Source organism: Cololabis saira, chromosome 5 (assembly GCF_033807715.1).
Source record: "Cololabis saira isolate AMF1-May2022 chromosome 5, fColSai1.1, whole genome shotgun sequence".
NCBI lineage: Eukaryota > Metazoa > Chordata > Actinopteri > Beloniformes > Belonidae > Cololabis > Cololabis saira.
In genome coordinates, this window is record NC_084591.1 from 29848876 (window position 1) to 29859379 (window position 10504).

A 10504-nucleotide genomic window follows, 5' to 3' on the forward strand; every position below is an offset into this window, starting at 1 on the left:
TATCCGGATGTCTTCCTTGAGGCTAACAATGTCTTTAGTGCTTGAACATACCGGTTTATCATCTGGCGGCGCTTAGGCGCCTCTTTCCTCCACCCGTTACCTGTATTAATGGCACCTGTTTTAACTCGTTATCAGTATAAAAGACACCGGTCCAAAACCTCAAACAGTCACACTCCAAACTCCACTGTGACCAAAGCGAAAAAGCTGTCAAAGGATGTGAGAAACAAAATTGTAGACATGCACTAGGCTGGGAAGACTGAATCTGCAATAGGTAAGCAGCTTGGTGTGAAGAAATTAACTGTGGGAGCAATTATTAGAAAATGGAAGACATACAAGACTAGTGATAATCTCCCTCGATCTGGGGCTCCACACAAGATCTCACCCCATGGGTAAAAATTATCCCAAGAATGGTGAGTAAAAATGCCAGAACCACACAGGGGACCTAGTGAATGACCTGGAGAGAGCTGGGACCAAAGTAACAAAGACTACCATCAGTAACACACTACGTCACCAGGGACTCATATCCTGCAGTGCCAGACGTGTCCCCCTGCTTAAGCCAGTAGCCTACATGTCCAGGCCTGTCTGAAGATTGCTAGAGAGCATTTGGATGATGCAGAAGAGGATTGGGAGAATGTTATATGGTCAGATGAAACCAAAATAGAACTTTTTGGTAGAAACACAACTTGTTGTGTTTGGAGGAGTAAGAATGCTGAGTTGCATCCAAAGAACACCATACCTACTGTGAAGCATGGGGGTGGAAACATTACGCTTTGGAGATATTTTTCTGCAAAGGGATCAGAATGACTGATCTGTGTAAGGGAAAGAATGAATGGGGCTATGTATCGTGAGACTTTGAGTGAAAACCTCCTTCCATCAGCAAGGGAATTGAAGATGAAACGTGGCTGGGTGTTTCAGCATGACAGTGATCCCAAATACCCCGCCTGGGCAATGAAGGAGTGGCTTCGTAAGAAACATGTCAAGGTCCTGGAGCCTAGCCAGTCTCCAGATCTCAACCCCATAGAAAGTCTTTGGAGGGAGTTGAAAGTCTGTCTTGCCCAGCGACAGCCCCAAAACATCACTGCTCTACAAGAGATCTGCATGGAGGAACAGACCAAAATACCAGCAACAGCATGTGAAAACCTTGTGAAGACTTACAGGAAACGTTTGACCTCTGTCATTGCCAACAAAGGGTATATAACAAAGGGTATGTAACATACTATTGACAGGAACTTTTGTTATTGTTTTGTTATACCAAATTTTTTTGTTATACCAAATACTTATTTTCCACTATAATTTGCCAATACATTCTTTAAAGATCAGACAATGTTTTTAATTTTGTCTCTCATAGTTGAGATATGTGATGAAAATTAAAGGGCTCTCTTATCTTTTTAATTGGGAGAACTTGTACAACTAGTGCTTGACTAAATACTTTTTTGCTCCACTGTATACACCTTGATCACACAGCTGATAATTACCCCTTTTACACCAAGCTGGTTCCAGGGCTGGTGCTAGTGCTGGTGCTAGAGCCGGTTCGCGGTTGGTTCTAAGTAAGAACCGTTTGCTTTTACACAGCTGGTGCTAGCCTGCAGCTGGCCAGAGAGCCACGTCATCACGTCACCACGCCCCCTCGTTTTCATCCCCACCCTGATCAGGAAGCTGAGAGCCAAAAGCTGTTTTAATTTCAGCTGTAGCACTGTTAATATGGCACTTTATTAAGTTTTAATATTTTTTCAGGTAAAGTAACCCTTTAAGATCCCCAACCTGGGCTCAGTTTATCCAAATAACGCCTGTTAAGAAATTTGCTCTGAAAATTTCGGAATTTCTGGCTGACTGCGGGCTCCGGAGCTGATTTATGGTTCCGCGTTAAATCGACGCAGAGCCTACGGCGTAGGGTACGGCGTACGGCGCCCGTCGCCGCGTAACCTACGCCGTAGGCTCTGCGTCGATCGTCACACCATATGAGGAAGCCGACAGTTAAAAGCTGTTTTAATTCCTGCTGTAGCGCTGTTAATATGGCACTTTATTAAGTTTTAATATTTTTTTTCAGGTAAAGTAACCCTTTAAGATCCCCAACCTGGGCTCAGTTTATCCAAATAAGGCCTGTTAACAAATTTGACTCGAAAGCCAGCAGCCCCGGGGGACAGCAGCTCCTCTCCTCTCCTCAGGAGCTTCGCCGTAGGCTCTGCGTTGGTGTAACGCGGCGGAACCAGAACGGCGGGCTGGGAGGCGTCCCCGCGGGCCGGGAATTTTTATGAAATAAATGGATGGAGCTGCGCTGCATCGGCGGGCTCCGCAGCCTCGCGTCCAAGCGTCCCAGGGCTGGAACGCTCCCCCGCGGGCTCGGACGCGAGGCTGCGCCGCTGCATCGGCGGCACGGAGCCCGCAGACGTTACTGTTGGTGGATTGTACCGTAGACCACTGCTGCTTCTGTTTTACATCCATTATTAAATAAATGGATGTAATAATAAAAGAGTCTACTAACTTAACCACCGTCTTCAACGCTACGTTGTTTAAAAACGGCGCTCTTCCGGGTTTACTCTGCTCTGGTTGTTCAGTAACCCCGCCCCCAGCCCCCAGCGTAACTGGTTCTTTGAGCTGGCCCAGCAGCTCAAAGGGGCTGGCGTAGCACCCGTTTTGAGAGCCAGGAGCCGGCGCTTAGGCTGTGTAAAACCAAAGAACTGGTGCTAACTCTGGCTCTAGCCCAGAACCAGCCCTGGAACCAGCTTGGTGTAAAAGGGGTAAATGATCCAGTCAGGTGTGTGTTTTAGCAGGGATGCCTAAAACATGCAGGGGAAGGTTGGGAAACACTGTTCTACATTATTATTTCCTCTCTCCCAAAATTAGATGGCACAACAAGACTGGCTCAAATTTGGAGTCTGCGCCTTTAACTGTGAATTCTTTGTCTCGACTTGACCCACTTTGGTCAATGCATCGACACCACTAAATGTCTTCTTTTGTAAGTCTTTTTGTAATTTTTTGACCAGAATGAAGCCCTCTTTTTGTCTATCTGATGCTCTTCCCTGTAAACTCTTTTAAAAAGTGTTCCAATGCCATTGGCCCCTGGGTTACTAAGCTGGTAAATACCTCACTGTCTTCTGGTGCTTTCCCCAGCTCCTTTAAACATGTCTTTGTGGAACCATTTCTCAAAAAATCTACTGATTTGCTGTGCGGAGTCTCCAGTGCCTGTCGTGGCGGCAATCCTAGAACCCGGTGGTGGACACCGGAAGTACAGGATGCCGTCAGACTGAAGAAGGAGTCCTACCGAGCTATGTTGGCCTGTGGGACTCCTGATGCAGTAGATGGGTACCGGCAGGCCAAGCGAGCCGCGGTCCTGGAGGCAAAAACCCGGGTCTGGGAGGAGTTCGGGGAGGCCATGGAGGAATACTTTTGGTCGGCCTCAAGGAAATTATGGAGGATCGTTCGTCGCCTCAGAAGGGGGAAGCGGTACTCTGCCGGCACCGTTTATGGTGTGGGTGGGGAGCTGTTGACCTCGACTGGGGACATCGTCGGACGGTGGAAGGAATACTTCGATGATCTCCTCAACCCGACTGACATGCCTTCCACTGAGGAAGCAGAGAGTGAGGACTCGGAGACGTGCTCATCCATCACCCAAGCCGAGGTCACTGAGGTAGTTCATAAGCTCCTCAGTGACAGGGCACCGGGGGTGGATGAGATTCGCCCTGAGTACCTCAAGTCTCTGGATGTCGTAGGGCTGTCTTGGTTGACACGCCTCTGTGACATCGCATGGAGGAAGGGGACAGTACCGCTGGGGTGGCAAACCGGGGTGGCCAGCTCTACACCCCCCTGCATGGTGCTCGAGGGTTCATGGGAATTTGCCCAACCAGTCTACATGTGCTTTGTGGATCTGGAGAAGGCATTTGACCGTGTCTTTCGTGCCATTCTGTGGGGGATGCTCGGTGAGTATGGAGTCCGGGGCCCTCTATTAAGGGCTGTCCGGTCTCTGTATGATCGGAGCAGGAGTTTGGTTCGCATTGCCGGCAGTAAGTCAGACTTGTTCGCGGTGCATGTTGGACTCCGGCAGGGCTGTCCTTTGTCACGGGTCCTGTTCATAATTTTTATGGACATGATTTCTAGGCGCAGCCAGGGGCCGGAGGGGATCCGGTTTGGGAACCACAGGATTTCGTCTCTGCTTTTTGCGGATGACGTTGTCCTGTTGGCTTCATCGGACCGGGACCTTCAGCATGTGCTGGGGCGGTTTGCGGCCGAGTGCAACGCGGCAGGGATGAGAATCAGCATCTCTAAGACCGAGGCCATGGTTCTCCACCGGGAAAGGGTGGCGTGCCTTCTCCGGGTGGGTGGAGAAGTCCTGCCTCAGGTGGAGGAGTTCAAGTATCTCGGGGTCTTGTTCACGAGTGAGGGAACGATGGAGCGGGAGATTGACAGACGGATCGGTGCAGCTTCCGCAGTTAAGCGGTCGATGTACCGGACCGTTGTGGTGAAGAAGGAGCTGAGTCGAAAGGCGAAGCTCTCGATTTACCGGTCAATCTACACACCTACCCTCACCTATGGTCATGAACTTTGGGTAGTGACCGAAAGGACAAGATCGCTGATACAAGCGGCCGAGATGAGTTTCCTCCGCAGGGTGGCTGGACGCTCCCTTAGAGATAGGGTGAGGAGTTCGGTCACCCGGGAGGAGCTCGGAGTCGAGCCGCTACTCCTTCACATTGAGAGGAGTCAGCTGAGGTGGCTTGGGCATCTGTATCTGATGCCTCCTGGACGCCTCCCTAGGGAGGTGTTCCAGACATGTCCCACCGGGAGGAGACCCCGGGGAAGACCCAGGAGACGCTGGAGAGACTATGTCTCTCGGCTGGCCTGGGAACGCCTCGGACTCCCCTTGGAGGAGCTGGAGGAAGTGTCTGGGGTGAGGGAAGTCTGGGCATCTCTGCTGAGGCTGCTGCCCCCGCGACCCGGGAACGGATAAGCGGCGGACGATGGATGGATGGATGGACTAAACTAAGAAAAATTGTTTCCAAAAATGATCTGGAGCTAATTATTCATGCTTTTGTGTCATCTTTTTTGGACTACTGCAACAGTTTGTTTTCTGTACAAAACTCTGCAGCAAGGCTGCTGACCTGCTCAAATAGAAGAGCTCACATCACCCCAATTCTAAACGCTCTTCACTGGCTCCTTGTTCCTTTTCGTTTTAACTTTAAAATTTTGGTGCTGACTTTTAGAGCTCTGAATGGTCAGGCCCCCTCCTACATCAAAGATCTACTATGCCCTACACTCCATCTTGGAGGCTGAGATCATGTGACCAGAGCCTACTCATGGTCCCTCGTACCCGCTTTAAGACGTGAGGAGATCGCTCCTTCCAGGCCATTGCACTGAGGCTCTGGAACAATCTCCCGCTCTCTCTACGTCCCTGGACTCCATGGATGCTTTTAAGAACAAACTTAAAACCCACCTGTTTCTCCAAGCTTTTAAACATTAGTAGTGAGAGGGTTGTTTTATGACAACCATGTTGATTTTATGTACTTTTATTCTAGGAGCTTTTATCGGTATTGTCTTGTTTTTATCCTATTTCTACTTTTATTGTAGTGTTTTATTTGTGTTATTATTGATGTTTTATTTTTTGTGAAGCACCTTGTGACATCCCGTTGTATGTGAAAGGTGCTATATAAATAAAAATTTACTCAGGTACTTAATTTGATGAGAATAAGGATCCGTCACTTTTACATTACAGAGAGTCAAAATGCATTTAATAAAATACTAAAAAAAAAAGAAAATATATATATATATATATACATATATATATATATATATATATATATATATATATATATATATATATATATATATATATATATATATATATATATATATATATATATATTTGGGGCCAAAGACAGACTATCAAGAAATCTGGACCTAAACTGTTTTTTAAAAGAGTAAGATGCCTGTGAAGTTTCTTATACAAAGATGTTAAAGATTCACTAGCAGTTTAATTCTCTTTCATTTCAAGACTAATTTAAAACCCTTATCTCTTTACTGGCATAGCCCATTGCTCTCATTCCTTCTTGTATCCTTCTTATCTCATCTGCTCATCAGCCATCTCAACATGCCCCCTACTTCTATCTGCTCTCTAATTTCCCTTCATACCCTGTCCCTTCATCAGTGCCAGGTCCTCTGACACCCTACATTAGTCTAGTAGCTATGGCTGCTGCTGCTGGACTACTTCCCAGTGCCGGACGTCCTCTAAGGAGAGACTCCACATGTCACAGTAGATTAATACCTTACTAGCTGACTGATCAGCTCCTACCAGTGTAGAACCTACATGTATCATGGCATGGCCCAGATAGGGAAGATGATGCTAACCCAAGTCATCGCCACTCAGGTGATCTGACCCGGAAAACTGTGATCTATACATTTAATCTTCCAGACAGTGTCAGGGTGAAACAGTAAGATGCTGCTCTGCAAAAGGATTTGGCATGTCTGTGAGCAATGGTGGGTCAGAATCAAGTTGATCAAGGTAAGTGGCTATTCATGAAGAGAGAAAATGAAGACGTCACTACTTGCTTGATTTAACTTCATTGCAAACACTGTCTCAACGTCTTTAAAAAAAATATTGTGCTTTTAAGATCCATCCTATTCTCATGTGTGTGCCAATCTCAGAATACACGCAATATGTCTCTATATTTAATGATGTTCATTTCTTATGATGGTCTTATGGACTTTCGTGTGATAGGAGAGGGAGAGCCACATACAAAGAGACATAAGTATACGGATCATCGCCAATCATTAACTCATCATCTATATGGCAGTATCCACTTGTCTGTCCCATTTAGTCCCTTGATATTATAGAGATGCAGAAAATGATCACTGGTACAGGTTTAAATCAGATGTGAAATGACATCCTCGGTGGTGTCGATCTCTTCAAGCCCCCATTAACTGTAAAGTGAAGTGACATGGAAAACATGAAAATTCTCATATTTAAAAAGAAGCGGCAATAATAAAATAATAGGGGGTCATCTATAATCGTCTCTCCCCTCAAGATGATGATGTCTTTTCAAACTCAATTACACATTAACGGGACAATTTCTTCCTTTATCTATCACACTTCATCAAATAGGGCTTGGCAGCGTATCCGATCCTCCTCATTAGCAATCACTCCATCACTCACTAATAATAGCCTATCAACTTTGTCTGAGTGACCAAAGTTACAGCAGAGGAGAATGAAATATTAACTTATGATATTAACCTAGGGTCGTGTTTTAACATTGTGGAATTAGATCAGATTTAGTCAAATATGGCCGTAAATCAAATTGAAAAGAGCAATAAAAAAGACAAAGCGGCTTAGAACAAAATTGCCGGAAAAAAAGTTTTTTTTTCTTTCAATAAGAAGTCATAGAACAGACAAGGATCAAGTTTAACTGAAAACTGAAAGCACTAAAAAGAGCCATTTAAGGATGGTTTAACAAATAGAGTGCAGTGAGAGAAAAAGGGGGAAATAAGCAGCACCTGAGGCAGGCGCTTTGGTTTATGTGGCCAACCATTACCATAAATGGATGCTGACTGCCTGCAGTCAGGACCAATACACTATCTATAAGGGTTCATTTCGCTTGAATCTATTTTGCTGCTGGTGTGACGGACGCTAGCTCGTCGTAGCAGCCTAAATCAGTTCACTTTCACATATCTCTTCAGGCTTGCAAGACACAGAGGTGCATGCAATGGGTGTCACATCCCCGCCCCTCTTGTCCTCTCCCATTACCTACACAGATGCCACAGCAAATGGCTGGCTTGAGGTTACAGATGGGGGTCTGCTGTTTTGTATTTGTGTCAGGATAGTGGAGTATTGGGAGCATTTGTTCAATGAAACTGCCACATGAGAAAAATTTCCTTGGACTGCTTTAACAACCATTATAAAGTTAGGCGAGAACTATTATCTGTCTCTCTTGCATGCTAAAACACAGGCATACTCAGTTATGCATGCACAGTTAATCTACACATCTGCCAAGACAGCACTTAAACAAGAATGGGAATACATAGAAAAAAAAACGCTTGTGCAACTTTGATATGTACTTTGAACATGTGCTGAATGTGTTTTGTTCCTAAGTGCCGCAACCAATGTCAAATTGTCAATAGAGAATCCACCTCATGCTTAAGTAAGCCAACAAATTAACTCGTTGGATGGTGGTGTTTAGAGCAACGGATTGTGTTTCCTGGAGTCATTTACTAAGATAAAGAACAATGCGAGACCATCTTGGTGTGCACTTTCTTCGACTGAGTCGTTATCTTTCTGACAAAGCCCATATTTTTCAAGCAAAGTAGTCTGATACTCAATAATGCAAATGTGTTATTTAATCTAAGCTTCCCTTAAACTGGTGATTAAATGAATTATTTAAGGTTTCACAAGAAGCTATAACACTTTGTATGCAAACTATAACCTATCTGGTTTGATGTGGTGTGATTAATCAATATTTGATACAAAACAGGTAATTCAAGCTATAGTGCAGAATTGTCATCTAGGATATAATTCTCCCTGAACAAGTTGCTGTACGAAGTAGGCTATTCAATGCTGCAGCATTCTTTACAACCATGAAAAGGTCGGTCAGCACCATCTATCTTTGTAAAAGATAGAGTATGCTTGCTGATGGGCTTTTCCTCTCATGAAAGACAAGATTTGTAATAAACAAAAACTGTGCTGATCTCCAAACATGAGTGATGGTTGTAGACCTGCCTGACCTGAACTCCACTGCACCATTGCATGCTATTATAGGAATTATTAAGTCACTTATGTGGAGTAAATGTGCTTCATGTATACTGTAGCTTTAAAAAATGTTTCAGAGTTTATCCCTGTGGCAGCGAAAATGATGGACTTTTCTGACCCCTGTCTCCGTTTTTCTTTCCTTTCCAGTTCATGAGTTGTTATGTTTGGGCATGCTTACTTGTGTTGCTCACCTGGGAGCCTTTCCATAAATACTATGAAGTAGCTCAGTGAGTTATTTCAAATCTAAAGCCAGGATTTCCTGTATCATGAACATGGCTATTTTTTTTGTTGATCTAGCTAGATCACCATGGTAACTTATGCTGATCTCATAACCTGCTTGAGATGTTTTTTATTTTTAGTGCTCCTGATTAATCCTCTACACAATTCAGTAAACATATCTCAGTTTGACTTATTCTGAAGCAGCATTAAAATATTATCATGTAGAAAAACTGAATTTTGATCCATCACACTTTGACCACAATGAAAGATCTTGATCATGTTAATAAATGAATAAATCTGAAATCGTCGATTCTCTGACTGTGACTGTGTGTGTTTCCCCAGTCAAAGTTCATAAGAGCCTGCCTTGCATGTTTTAGATAATTCCTTTCAGAATCAGTACTCCTGATTCAAATTAATGGTTCATTAACAGATTTGTACTTACATTGATGGTGACCTCTCAGTGTTTCTGGAGCACGGAAACATCTAAACCCTGCAGACCAGTGGCTTGAGGAACATTGTACTTCTCACCATATTGTAGACTACATAGTTTGCTCGTCATTTTGTGCTGCTTTCTGAATGTGTTTTAAGAATTGTTATACTCTTAAGTGGACTCAATGTATCCTACAATGCATCATAAAAAAGGAGTGCACAACCAATGGTCACTAAGTTAACTGGTGGCAGTCCATAACGCTTTATCTATGCAACAGCAATGATGCAACTAACAGTGCCATCAAAAATAATGCTTGTGTTTAAAAATTAATTTTGCTTTAGAGCTCAGTTTACAGTCCCTGACATTCAACAATTCAACTGACATCTTAAAAGTCAGTTTGTGTGGGTATACAAGCTGATTTGATTCACCAATTTCAATCAGGTTACAAGGTTAAATTATTCTCTTTATCTTTGATCGCTCAAGGCTCATTTAAACTGCACAATTTCTACAGTGGCATAAGAGCATCACATCTCAAACTTGCATCTGCTTGATCTGTGGTATGGTTTCTCGAATTGGCAATGCTTTCCTGCTTTGTCCCAATCTACCAACACGTCTGTTTTTTAAAAAGGTAATTAATAGATTATGTAATACAGATTAAAAAGAGAACATCCAGCCATTTATTACCTGCCTCAATCCTACTCAAGGTCATAGAGGTCACAGAAATTATCAGCTTCTGACAGGTAGGAGGCAGAGCACATCAGTCCATACAAAATGTACCTCTTTGCACAACTAAATATTTTATGGTCTTTATGTTGATGCATTACTTTTATAACTTTTTGAATGATTTTCATATTTCACACAACCTGCCCATCCTATGACTTAATGTTTCTTCGGCACAAAATTCACTGATCTGATGCTTCAATGATGCACACCCCTTTATGTGAGAATGCATTGTACCGAAGCAGAGAGCTGAGCTTTAGTTATCCACTTGATAGTGATTGTCTTACTAGTAATTTTCTGTGATTCTAGCTTTTTTCTTCTTTAATTGGATCTGCACCTCACCTCTCCATCCAGATTGTTTTATTTATCATTAATAAAAATCCAATCCAATCCACTTTATTTATATA